A 14,241-nucleotide genomic window follows, 5' to 3' on the forward strand; every position below is an offset into this window, starting at 1 on the left:
CAATAATAATCTACACTCAAATATTCTGCTACCTTAGACAAGTGGGACTGTTTCACGTCGATAAAACGGGCAAAAACATGCATCAAATTGCACCATTTACAACATAAAAATGCACAAAGTTCTTACCCCCTCTTACCCTTCTTACCCTTAGTTCTTACCCTTCTTACCCCGTTCTCACACCCTCCCCCCCCCCCCCCCTCGCTCGCTCCGCTCGCTCGGGCTCGGTCGCTTCGCCCCCTCGCAGACTAACCGCCCCCCCCCCCCCCCGCCAAGATGAAATCCTGGCTACGCCGTTGTCAACAATCCCGCCGGAGGATAGGAGAGGAATCAAAATGCAGCAACTCAAACCCATCCACTAAGTACCTGATAGCTCGGAAGAGGGTTCTCAAGATTCTTTTCCTTGTTGTCGTCGTTTTCCTCACCTCATGGGCACCAACACAGACGGCATATCTCTTGTACAACCTTCGTGTTCTGCCAACGTCCTATTTGTACAGCCCTATAGGTTCCGCTCTAACTGTCCTGGCCTTCTGTAATTCTTGCGCAAATCCTGTAATTTATACGATTCGGAATCCTGAATTCCGCAAGGCGATAGGAGAATTGTTCGAATCTACCACTAGCACATCGGAGAGAACGGCTTTGTTCAGCGAAAAAAATGACAGGTAATACAGGTGCAAAAATTTACATTGTCAATATCTAAAAGAAACTTCTAGCCATTAGGCCTTCAGTTTGCATTCCAATATATTATGAATACAGATTTATAATTTACGAGAAAGACGAATGACTCATATATAATAATTTGTTGGTAGGTAGATTATTTTGCATAGCAAAGCAAAAACGTCCAAAATGATTAAGATTTATTAACATAATTTCAAAGAAACTCCCTCCTGCCATACTTCTTCACTTAAATCACTGATTAGCGCATTTAAATTTTCTGCTGAATCAAACTTTTGCATTCGTATTGTAATTTGCTATGTATATTCATCTGTCGCATATCTGAGGTTATTGCTTTAATCAACAGTTTCTAAATGCATAGTAGATGTATTTGGGTGTGTGTTTGTGTTTGTGTGTGTGTGTGTGTTTGTTTGTTTTGATAAATTTTGCAGGTCTTATCCACGGGTCTTGTTCTTTGATTGGATGCAGTTTTAAAAATAGAAAAGGTTTATAGGCCATGAAAATGTGAAAAATGTATGTCATGTCACTGACGAGGAGTATTATGTTTGGCTTACATTTAAGTTCTTTTGTCAGTAAAGTGTCTTAGATCACCAGAAAAACCATTAGCGCTTCAATTACTACTGTATTTTGCATTTACTATTTTGCGTTTATCGATATCATATATATTACAAATATATTTACCATATTTGCATTCTTCAACATCAACCAATTTTTATCTAATTTATGTTACGAAAACGTGGAATTTAAAGGCATTTGTTACCATTTGCAGTTGAAACAAACACCCAGGTTTAGTGCTTCAAAATAGTTCTAAAATGTGAGTCTGAGATAGAAATAACCAATATAAAATATTCAATCATTATTTTTAATGTCAAGTATTGTTAATAATCATGTTAAATGTGAACAATAGTTACAATAAAACTGTTTCTAAACTAAACCGTATACAGTTATGGTTTATTCAGAAAAATAGTAATATCTTCTTTTGTTTTAGGCTTTATTGGGAAAAGAGGCCACCATAAGATAAAATTCACAGGCCACGAAGCAGAGACTAAATTAGTGCTAAGGATTTATATGAATATAAAAAGTATACATTTTTTCAAATGCATTCTACCTTTATGTAAATACGTTGGATTTGAGATACATGAAGACATGTTTAGCTCACCAATAAAATTAGATATCTTTTATTGAGTACTTAAACTATGGTTAACGAGAAAAAAGGGCGATATTCAGAAACAAGGTGATTTATACATTTCTGGAAAGCTTAAGTCTCTCGAAATATGAATAATTAACTTTCAGAAGGTAAAAATGTCTTCAGAACGATGGAGAGATGGTGTTTTGAGACGCTTTTTAGACCATCTGAACCTAATCTGACGGCCAAATTTTGGTGACCAAAATTATGACGTCATGAAATGTGCAATGTGCTACGCACTCCATCCACACAGTGAGCTCCGTTTATGGAGGGCCGTTGCGGACTGGGTTCGTTTGGGGCACATGTATGGAGAGGCAGTTGCATACGTATGCCCGTTTCCATGTATGCCCCAAACGAGTTGTGTCCGCAGCGGCCTTCCATATCCGGCGCCTCTTCCTCGCTTTTTCTTCCACCCCGTCTTTGCCACTGTCACTATCAGTGTCATTGTCAATGTCATCACCCAATCCACTCTCGATATCAAAAGTCTTTCCCTACAATATAAGCTAAAAATTGGACGTTTTAATGTCTCAGCCGAGAAAGCAGATGCGACTAAAGACAGGCCAGATATTGCATCCGCTCACCAAGAAATATGTGCTTTATGAATGGCGGCCTCCATGTCCCGCTGCACTCGTAAAGGGTTTTGTTAATTTCTTGACGTCATATTTTATTTAAAAAAGACGGCTGTTCGGGATCGAATATCGATGAAGCAAATCAGTCAGCCTAAACTTTTTACCTCGCGATTTCTCAGTGGCGCGAATATCTTATGATAAGTCACATTAAAAATTTGTTTTAGGACACATTTCCCTCTGCTTTGACACCTTCTTTTATATGATTTTCTTGATCTTAATGTCTCGTTCACCATACTTTAAGATCTAAGAGCCTTTTGGAATTCTTTATGGTAGTTAGTATTGTTGTCTTTTGACGTTACGCATGGGAATGTTTTCATTTAAATCATTGTTTCTCTTCATGTTCTACTGAGACTTTATTGAAGTTTCTGAGTCACAATAAAGAGTTCATTAAGTCATAAGCCAATTATACATCAATGTGTCGATGTTAAATAGGTCAATTACTCACAAAGGAAAAACACAACCTTAACGACAGGTAAAGAAGTATAGTGACGACTTATCTACAACCGATTGCATTTTGATTCGACAGACTGAAATGGAAATTCACGCAGGTCTTATCACGTGCATAACCCCATGATTATCTTGAATAATCACATTTACAATTTTAATAACACATTTATCGGCATGGGAGGAAAAATAAGTAAATTGCCAGTATTCTGAAAAGAAAAACATGCTTGTTACATAATGGCGGTTTTCCTTCTCATCTTAATCGCTTCACAAAAATGATGTATTTTTCCTCCAATTGCAAAAGACACAACCTGCTGAATTTTCACGGTCCGCAGGGTGCGCAACAATCAATTCCTATCCATTCTACCGATTCACATGACATGCAAGATAGTTTTTTAGTAGATCCGGGGAGCTGAGTATTGAGATTCCCTGAGGAAATATCTGCGACTCCAACGTAACATTATTCACATTCCATCACATTTCACCTGGAGGGAAAGACTCTTTCGCTATTAAAATTAGATGGAATAAGCTTACTTTCCACTTCTCACTTTTTTCACTTGTACTCAAGTAGCGTTGCTCTTTGATATAACGCAATGGCGATTTAAGTGTACGTTGGCAAAATTGACAAAAAATATAATGTGGGGGTTTCTTCCTTTTTTGTAGTTGATGTATTATTGATCCATCGCATTTCAAAAAGAAGATGATAATGATGAATAGAGAAAAGACAGATCGTGAAGTATAATTTTGCATCATGTGGATTGCCAGATGTACCTAGTGGCGTATTCTTGCGAGTGCTGTGCCTGGCTTTGCTGTTACGTTGTATGAACTGACATAATTTTGATAATCATAGGCAATGTTAAATTACGCGATTGTTAATTTCATAATCCAAAGCTTTACCATGTGGTAAGGTGCATGAATGATTTTGGTTTTGCTTGATAATGTTTGTGTGCGTGTGTGTGTGTGTGTGTGTGTGTGTGTGTGTGTGAGTGTTTATGTCTATGTGTGTATGTATATTCCCTTGGCAACATGTATAACTGCAGTGTCTGGCGTGTGATATCACTGGCTGAATTTAACCCATGCTTTGCTCATGCGCGTCATTGACGCCGACTATTTAAACCTTAAGATATGCAGGTCGAATGCATCATTTCAACGAAGAAATGCGGATGTGTGCGAACCGCCCATGTTGCCATTAATCTGTTCTTACGGAGTTCAGCTGTTTCGGGTAAGGTTTTTTAAAGTTTTGTAGATAATATGCTGAAGCCTGTAATAGAATACTGGCTCTGAGTAGAACAGGAATTAAATTGAATTGAAATGGTTTATTGATATCAACATCGTCGCAGCCAAAGGCCCAATTGTGATGCATTACCGCAAATGACATAAAAGAATACATAAAAAAAGCTCAAAAGAGGAATACATGTACAAAAAGATGAACTTTACACATAAATATCCATAACAAACTCAAATGAAGTGTACGACTTATTCTGTAAAGTATACAGTTGAAAAAAAAAATCGCGAGATTAATGTTGCACAATATCATGGTATACATTTCAGATTGCAAAAAAAAAAAAAAAATCAGTCTTTTGATATCTTACTTCCCATTTCTCTCTCTCTCTCTCTCTCTCTCTCTCTTTCTGTCTTTCTCCCTCACTCCCTCCCTATCCCTCTTTCCTAGGTATGTTTCACTGTGTCTATATTTCCCCCTTTTCTCCCTCTCTCCCTCTCCTCTCATCTCCCTCTTTCTGTCCCCCCTCCTCTCTCTCTCTATAAATAACTCAATATTCATATCAGATTAAAATCATTCGATATCAGCCAATACGATAATTCTTCTAATACTTACATATATATAACAATAAAAATATTTTCTATATTATATACATTGTCATAAATATCTTATAACTTTAGGTATTTCAAAAGATACACAAGCCATTGTCAAAATCAGTGACGAGGACCCGAAAGTGTGAAATAATAAAAAACCAAGGATACCACTATTCAGTCAGTCTGCAGCACGTATGCTAATGAGCCGATCCGGCAAGATTTAATCAGCACTCTCGTTGACGATCTTTGCGTTCGAAAGGTGTCTCGTCGTGCGAGATTTTGCGAGACTTTGATAGGGCTATGGTTTTCATAGTGTAGCGACTTGTACATACCTTTGTCATGGCTACAAGACACGGTAAATTGTTCTCCAGACTTTGATCTTTATTTTGATACTAAATTTGCGTGTAACATCGGATCTTATCATGACTATAATAATCAGTTGAACTTGCGTAAATTTTACCTGCTTTTCACGGAAGATTTTGTCGTCTAAAGTTCTTTTTTGGTTCCTGACCGGATTAAGAAACTGTTGTTTCTGATTTTGGCTTTTTCGTAGAGAGGAAACTTAGACGCTCATCATATGTTGGAGTCAAGGAGACGCAAGCATGATTTATACTAGTTTTTCCGTTTTGAAATGTCTGTAAAATTCACTCCTAAGCCGGGAGTATGCTCCGCACAAAGTGTACAGTGGCGCGAAAGAGCTCTCTCATTGGACAGTGCTTGCATTCAGCACTTGAACTACACGCGTGCCAAGAAACCGCAAGTGGCATGAAACCGTTATGTAGCAGCATAATGACGTAATGCAAGCGCTGAATGCAAGCGCTGTCCAATGAGAGAGCTTACTCTTGAGATTACACGGTTTCAAGCTGATCAGCACTGACATCGATGTATACTTTACTGGTTCCTGACCGGATTAAGCAACAAATTGTCAAGATATTTACATGGATACAAAGATTAGGAGATGGACTACCAAATAAAGCATTTTCATTGAGACGCAAGGTGAATTTGATATTTTTTTTTTGGACGTCTTGAACGTGTACTGCACGAATTACTTTTTTCATCATTTTTAAAGCTCAAATTACGCTATGATATTTTTCATTTACAATAATTTGAGTAACATGTGACGATAGTTTACATATTTTCCTTGAATTTGATACCAAATTTGTGAACATAAGGTGTATTTTTGTTGCCGAAAGCCCAAGGACAAAATCCCCTTACGCAGCTCATTACGTATGCAAGCCTAGAGCGGGCTTGCATACGAGTTGAATAAATACGAGCGAATTATCGGGTGCTGCGGACTGACTGTATTACATGTGTACAAAATGATGTCTTAACACGTGTATATCATTATATCTATCAGTTACACACACAAAAAAACACAGTATACATTAAAAAAATGCTAGGTATTGACCTCTTTCAATATCCTATGATATCGTCGAATCCATATAGGATACAACATATTCTTTTAAACAAACACAAAATACAATCATACAAAACTGATAAACAAAATTCACTGTCCTTGTAGTCATACAAAAGATTTGCCGTGATCAAAAAGGAAGAACAAAAAGGAGAAAGAAACAGAAAAAAAAGAGGGAAAAGACGGGAAAGAATAAGGGAAAATATATAAAATCAAAGCATTATTATACCCTGAATAATCTCAAATCACTAAATAACCAAAAAGATTAATTAATATTGTTGGTATGGGAAGCCCTCCTGTGAAATCCATGACATAACATATACATGTATGATTTCACGCATAGAAAACTCTTGCTGAATTCAAAATGCGTGTGAAGTGTGGTATCGGACTGTTTCTGAATCTACTTGTTCTACACCGGGGCTCTGAGCGTTGGGTGCCGCTCCTAGTGTTGTGATCATGAGTTTTCATGGGTGGCAGGAGATGATGCAGTTTGGATGTTGGGCGTTGCAATGAATTGGCAAAAGTCGTACATAGCTGCTGTCTGCGGTCGGCCAAGGATGACAGGGTGCACTTTGCCAACGATTCAGAATATCGGGTATATGTGTTCCCAAGAATGATGCGACATGCTCTCTTTTGGATTTGCTCGATCACCTGGCGTTGCCGATCTGTGAGACCGCTAGACCACACTGGCACGGCGTACTCCAACACTGGTCTCACAAAAGTGGCGTATACCGTAACGAGGTCACAGATAGGGATACCGTGATGCTTCAGCGTGCGTAGGACATACAAACGGCTATTTGCTCTTTTCACCATGTACTCCACATGAGTATCCCACTTAAGATCGGCTTGTACGAAGACTCCGAGGAGTTTGACTGTTTTGCTATTGCGCAGCGTCACATGGTCTAACATGAGGGTGTTTGGCTCACAGCTGCTCCTTCCAAAGCACACATCCATGGTGACACATTTTTGGGGGTTAAGTCGCATCAGATTTGTTGCAGACCACTCTTGCAATGTTTGGAGTGCTGAAGAGAGGTGCGATTCGGCGTTTGCTGCACGTGTTTCTGCTAGGGTGCATGAGGTCATCCACATACTTGAAACGTCGGATATGTCTGCCGATGTCGGCTGCAGCATCGTTGACAAGGGCCATGAATAGAACAGGGCCCAATTTGGTTCCTTGCGGTACACCGCCTATGGTGTCACGCCACTGAGACATCTTTCCTTTGTATTTAACCCTTTGACGACGACACGACAGGAAGTCTGCTATCCATTCCACGTATCCGTGATGCACATTCATGTCTAGCAGTTTGGCGATAACTGTCGTGTGATCTACACGATCGAAGGCCTTCGAAAAGTCAGTCATGAGTATCGTCGATGCTGTGGCGGGTTTATCTGCATGGCTGTGGAGCATATGCATAACGTCGACAAGGTAATGTGAGGTTGAGGCTCCTTTTAGGTTCCCGTACTGGGCTGGGTCTAATCGACTGATCATAGAGCGTAGTACGTCCTTAGCGATGAAGTGTTCTGCGATTTTCGCGAAGTGGTCTGTGAGGGCCACGGGGCGGAGATTGTGGATGGTGGCTGGAGATGACTTGGCGCAGGAGTCACATTCGCCTGCTTCCACGGCATGGGGACCGTTGCTTGCGCGAATGATGCATTAATGACATCTGTGAGGGGCTGGCTAAGTTCTAAAGCAAATACGCTGATGAATCTTGATGGGATTTCACCTGGGCCGCTTGCTTTCTTTGTTTTGATTTTTTTTTCAGTTCATTGAATACCTCCCATGGTTGAATAGTGCGAATGGGGAGAGACGGGAGGTACGTCATCAACGCACTGTTGTCAAGGGGCTCCATGTCGTCTGCAATGGAGATGAAGTGATCATTGATAGCGTTTGCAATTTCCTCGTGGTGAGTCGCATCGATGTTATCAACGCTGATGTTTGTTAGTGAGGGATTTTTTCCCGACATCTCCCGAATTTGTTGGATCCACTTGCTTGGGTTGTCCTTTTTCAGATGTCGAACGCTATCGACGTAGTGATGTTCTTTTGCAGCTCTGATTTCTCTTTTGACTTTGTTTCGCAGCTGGACCCAAAGGCAGCGCTTATTGTCTGAGAATGCTCTTTGTCTTTTGGCAATGAGGTGCTTGATGCGAGGAGTAATCTAGGCTTTATCCCCTTGATGCATTTTGACTGTGCGGGAGTGGAAAAACCTCTGGAGTGTTTGGTGGAACGTGTCGTACAGGGCAGTGCATTTTTCAGATACATCGTCGGCAGCGTAAACTTCTGACCAATCATGGTTCAGAATCCATGACCCGCATTCCCTGATCTTACTGTCTGGCATCGGGCGTACTACTCGTTTTCGTGTTGTGTTTCCAATCGGAACGTGGTTGTGAGGTTTGATTATCACACAGCGGTGATCGCTCAGGTCGATTGGTGAAATAATTTGAGGGTTGTCATACATGTCTGAGATGTTGGTGATGATTTTGTCAAGGATTGCGTTGTCTCGTGTAGGCTGTTTCACGATTTGCACAAATGAGTTTGAGACAACTTCTTTCTTGCAAATCCAGTCGATTGAAGTCACCAAGAATGATCACTCCCGTGTTGGGCTGAATTGTAAGGAGGCTGTCGATTGTGGTATTGTGATGCGCCTTGAACAAGGCTAATACCAATAAAGAGGTCCGCAGCAAGTTATCGCTCTCAGATCAAGACATGGCTTCCCAATCGTGGTCTTTTGCAACATTGTTGTGATGGTTTGGGTGCGATCTGCCAGGAATGGAGCGGAACATTAAATTTTTGATTGTCATGATGTGGTGATTGGGTTGAGTCGTGACAAATTGGGGGCTTGTCTGGGAAAATGAACAGACAAGCCGTTTTCTTTCGCATGTTCCATGCGGATTGTGGTGAGGATTCTCACGTCTGGTTGTACACGTGTGCTGTAAGTACATCGTGTATAGCGTCGAGGGTGTACGTACATAGGCTCATGTCGTATCGGGCCTATGTACCTGCTTCTATTGCATGTAGGTTCTGTTTAGGCCTCGTGCGTTTTGGTGAGGATTCTCACGTTTGGCTGTACACGTTTGCTTTTAGTATGTAGACAAGTGTATAGCGTCGATGACAGGCTTATGTATTGGGCCTGCATTGTTGGCATGTTGGTTTTGACAGGCCACATGCGTTTTGGTGAAGATTTTCACGTTTGGTTGTGCACATTTTATTGTGTATAACATTTATGCTGCATAGGCTTTGGCAGTCATTGACTGTGTTTGTAGTTATAGACTACATTTTTGTGTGAAGGCCTAGTGCAGATTTTGATGAGGAATCTCACGTTTGGTTGTGCACATTTATTGTGTATAACATTTATGCTGCGTAGGCTTTGGCAGTCATTGATTGTGTTTGTAGTTATAGACTACATTTTTGTGTGAAGGCCTAGTGCAGATTTTGGTGAGGATTCTCATGTTTTTCAGTTGTGTGCGTATATCAACGGCGTAAATCCGTACTGAGGAGTGGGGGGGGGGGGGATGATCGGATAGTCACCATCACCACGATTACAAGCCCATAAGCGGACCGGCGCAGCCTTGGTGGGGGGGGGGGGGGGGGGGGAAGGGGGGGAGGGCTTGGTGAAGCTTGGTGCCCCCCCCCCACACACACACACACACTTTCTTTTTTTGTCAGCCGACTTTCGGCGGAAAATCAGACCTTAAAGTATGAAGACTTTTTTTGTTTTTTGAAATACCTGTGCGAGGGAGCGGTGCATGTTTTTGCGCGTTTTGCCGACTTGAAACAGTCCCACTTGTTTAAAGGGGGAGTCTTTTAACTCGGACATTGGGGCTATATAGAAGGTATTTGAGCTCACTAACACGATTCTGGCGTTTTTATACACCAAAAATTGCTCAGTAACAAGAAATCGCTCAAAATGTTCACTGATTTGGGAACGCCCCCCAAAATTGGCAGCTGATTGGCTTATGCGATTTGACGTATGATGGGGTAGACCCCGCGAAGCCACCGAGTTCGTCTAATGCGTTGGCAATGTAAAATGAGTGAAACTTTATCTATTTTTAAATCAAGATTTAACCAGTTCTGACAATCTTTGCGTCCAAAAAGTGATTTGAATATGTTGTTTAGACATTTTAGTAGAGGCCCAGTGACGCCACTGACTTTTTTTGAACACTTTACCCATGATAATTGCCTTTTTGGATCCGGTTTACGTTTGGAAAAAACTAGATATTTCTGCGAGAGAAAAAGACAAGTAGACGTACAGACAGCCGCTTTACTGCTGACCGTACATTGTGACTCTGTGTGTGTGCATGGATGATAACAACAAATTTCAACTGGAGACTGGATGGCACTCTAATTTTTACGATAACAGCATACCTTGCTAGCTCCGCGGAGATCGCGTTGCATTAGCTTTATACACGGTAAACAAGCTGGTAGCAGTACGTGGTCAACAAGACAGTGTTCTCAATATGGATTCAGACCTCTGTGGATTCGCCTTTCTGGCTGCTACCCCCACCGAGATGATGAAGGCGAAGGTAAAGCAGCCCCTCGTCAGCTCCAGCTCCAGCCCCACGCAACCCTAAATCTAATCTGTATTGAGTTCATCCCGCCCGTAGCCGTACCGTTCTGGAGTATATGAACCCGACTCTTCACCTCCCGCCCCCGGGGCAGTGGCCCGTGAGGATGCTGCTCGAGGAACAGGGTGATGGCAACGAGCCCGCGACGAGGTTGGGACTTGGAAGATAATAATTGGTAACTATCATTAGTATCAAGTACGCTGAGAGTCTAGATAGTTCACTCTAACGTTAGGCCTAACGTTAATTTTTACAGAATGCAGGTCGATTGGGGTCGGAAAAATCAAAACAGAATTTTGTTTACAATACAACATGAATGTGAAACTGGAGTGGAAGAGGGACATCGGTAAACGACGGTATGAATTGAAAGGCTATGCACTGAGCTGGCGAGGCAGATGTCATACTTGAGCTCTCATATCTCTCGATCTCATTCATAATGTCACAAGGACAAACTGATTTTTCAGATCCCGATTTTTTTTTTTCCGCATTTAACAGTATTTTACTTGAGTCCTGGTATAACCTTTGATGTAATTCATAGTACTGTACCTGTATACGCATGTACCCGGTATATAAGGAGGTCATTTCTCTGGCCCCAAGGACCTTCCTATCATGAGGTAATCGACTGGTAAATTCCAACCAAGTTTGTTTCCACTATAATAAAGGCCCTCCTACTACAGTTTCACATGTAAATTGCCGAGCACGAGACAAGTTATGAAAGGATAAGTGAAAAACTGCTGTTTGCAATAAGGTACAAGTGTTTGCCGGCCATACCATAACTGCAATTTCAATTACCGTATGTGGCTGGGCTAAGCAGTGGTTTGAAGAGTCTGGTATCAGTGGTAACCTCTCTGGCAGTAGGGGTTCCTACAGGCCTAGTCATGAACGATATTTTGTTCACACTTGCCTAGAACTCAAACAATGATTTCACTAATGACTAATAGGCCTATAGTCTAAATCTCATTGTGTGACAGTGCAGTACTACTTCAAAACACCAACTAATAAACACAAAGAAGGAAATGCGAATGTGTTGTTCGTTATGTTTCTTCTTTTTTTTTCCATTTTTTCTTTGTTTTCAGGTGCCTCTGTCGCAGCTGTGTTCCCACATGACCACTGCCAGGGAATCCGTTTGCTGCAAAGAGACAGAGCACATAATGGACAAGATTGAGAATTACGGTACAACGAAAGACATTTCGATGCTCCAATGCGCTGTATTATAGCACATCCAGGTTTCTCAACTGTGGGCCTCGATGAATGGGTGAAAGAAACTGGAAGCTACCAGGACACCCAACAGTAGGCCTATGGAGAAGGTGCTTGAACAAATGCTGCAGATAACAAGTGAGTTTGTTAGGCACATTTAATTCCCTATTTTATTTTCCAAATGTTGCAATAAAGATTAGGCTTTTTTCATATCCCTGATAATTTCCTAATGAATTTTATGGTGTCATTATACGATTCTACATATGAAAGATCCATTCACATTGTGTAATTTTATTCCTGTTCTCACGATTTCTAGAGTAACACTTGTGTAATATATTATCAAATTTTAGTCCCTTTGCATTCCATTGCATTCCATTTCATTTCATTTTTGTTTCAATTTCAGGCAGTCAATACATGTTTTTATACATGTATTTTATCCTGCCATTATACAGTCGTCCCCAAAATAATGACTACCATACCCCATGGGTCCCATTTACATTGTCTAATTTAAATCCTATTCTCAAGATAAATTCCTAGATGAACACATGATGTCATATAATAGAATTATCAAATTTTACTCCTTTTGCATTCCATTTTGTTTCACTTTTGTTTCAATATCAGGCGATCAAGACATGTTGCATACCGGTAACTGGTGAGATGATGCTGGACATTTCTGGGCCAAAATGTGAGAGTCCTACTGCCATCTTCTGCTGTTAGAAAAATCTGATAAACTCATCCATCAGAAATAGTGACATGCTTTCATTTTGCATAGGTTGTAATAAGACTGTATATGCAGCACTGATATTGGGTGTAGAATGTGACAACTTGTCACATTGCGATCTGCTTAACGGGAATGTGGTCACAGTGTAGAAATGCATCAGATAAGTTTGTACATTGCAAAATGTCACATGTATACTTTGTCAGACACCTTGTCCATTACCGGTATGTTGGGTATACTGATGATATGCAGCGTCCAACACCAACTCATCAAGGCACACAGCTGAGAAACATGCTGTTGGACTTCAGCCTCTCTGTACAAATGATCTACAGTACATTGTATTTTATTGTAATTTATTGATGCATGTTCAGTGGAACCTCAATGTTATAAGCAGTGATATGACAAACTGTAGTTATAACAAGATCTTGATATACAGGAGTGATATCTCTGGTCCCATAATGTACCTCATTATAACAAGATTCGACTGTATGTCAAATGCACTCTTGTCTCAATTCTTACTCTTACTATGCTCCCCCTCTCTCTTTTGTAATGTAGATCTACTGCATGTTTTAGCAATTGGAAAATGACACTTTCACAACCATACAACTGAAGGTAATTTTGATTGTGTAGAATTGACATACGTGTTGAACAGCTATGTTGTCAATCATGGTCACAAAAAACAAATAACGATCTAATACAATTAAGATGCTGTAGCCTTTCCGGCAATAGCTTCACAGCCTCTATTTAGAGAACAGGACCAAGTCTAGTTACGAACTCATTGAACTGGAATGTAGCTGGCTCATATAGTAGTATTCTGTCATGAACCAGTATTCATTTGTCAAACATTCCTTCCAGCTGATTACACCAATTATATTTTGTAAGCAAATGGAAAAAAAAAAGTGTGTTGTGTTTTATATATGTAGTTGTAGCGGTTGTAGTAATACAGTACATGCAGTATAAATTCATCCTTATTAACAAAAAAAGATTAGCTTCATACAGACACATGAAAATGCACAAACATACACATATACACACACCCTCAGTACACTCATGCATATCAGATACAAACACGCACAAACACACACCAACATCAGACACACATAGGATGAATATATCATTGATATATTTGCCCTATGTTTGTCTGATGTTCCCCCTCATGGAATGGATAGAAATATTCCCCTCATAGATATATGTACAGGTAAGATTTGTATGGCATTGTACATATGTATGCGATTTGCATGTTGGTGGGAGTGTTCAAGTGATGCCTGTTTGAAGGTGTTTGTGGGTATGTGTGTAGTATGGCAAAGGGTGTGTGTGTGTGTGTGTGTTGATGTGTGTATAGATAGGAGACCAAAGAAAATTAGTAAAAGGGAGTGAGGAAAAGTAGGGGAGGGGTATTGTACTTACAGGAGTGAGATTGTAAAACCCTACCATTGTGTTATCTCCATATCCTAATGTTGGAACAAAATGGGATTTATTCCACTGGATCAATGGCAGCTGGTCAGTCAAGCACGCATGAGTGACATCCACATTTGACATCAAATCAGTCCGGAAGAGTTATCTTTTCCACATACATACTGTATATTTCATATCAATATTATGAGAC

The 14,241-nt window shown here is 40.5% G+C and overlaps 1 long non-coding RNA gene across 1 annotated transcript; it reads left to right on the top strand.

The window, feature by feature from the left end:
* Positions 1-10,644: 10,644 nt before the first annotated feature.
* Positions 10,645-13,005, top strand: LOC140234307 (uncharacterized). Its single transcript, XR_011901613.1, has 3 exons — positions 10,645-10,898; positions 11,797-12,055; positions 12,539-13,005. It is a non-coding gene; the product is annotated as an uncharacterized lncRNA (long non-coding RNA).
* Positions 13,006-14,241: the final 1,236 nt, after the last annotated feature.

This window comes from Diadema setosum, chromosome 10 (genome assembly GCF_964275005.1).
Source record: "Diadema setosum chromosome 10, eeDiaSeto1, whole genome shotgun sequence".
NCBI classification, from domain to species: domain Eukaryota; kingdom Metazoa; phylum Echinodermata; class Echinoidea; order Diadematoida; family Diadematidae; genus Diadema; species Diadema setosum.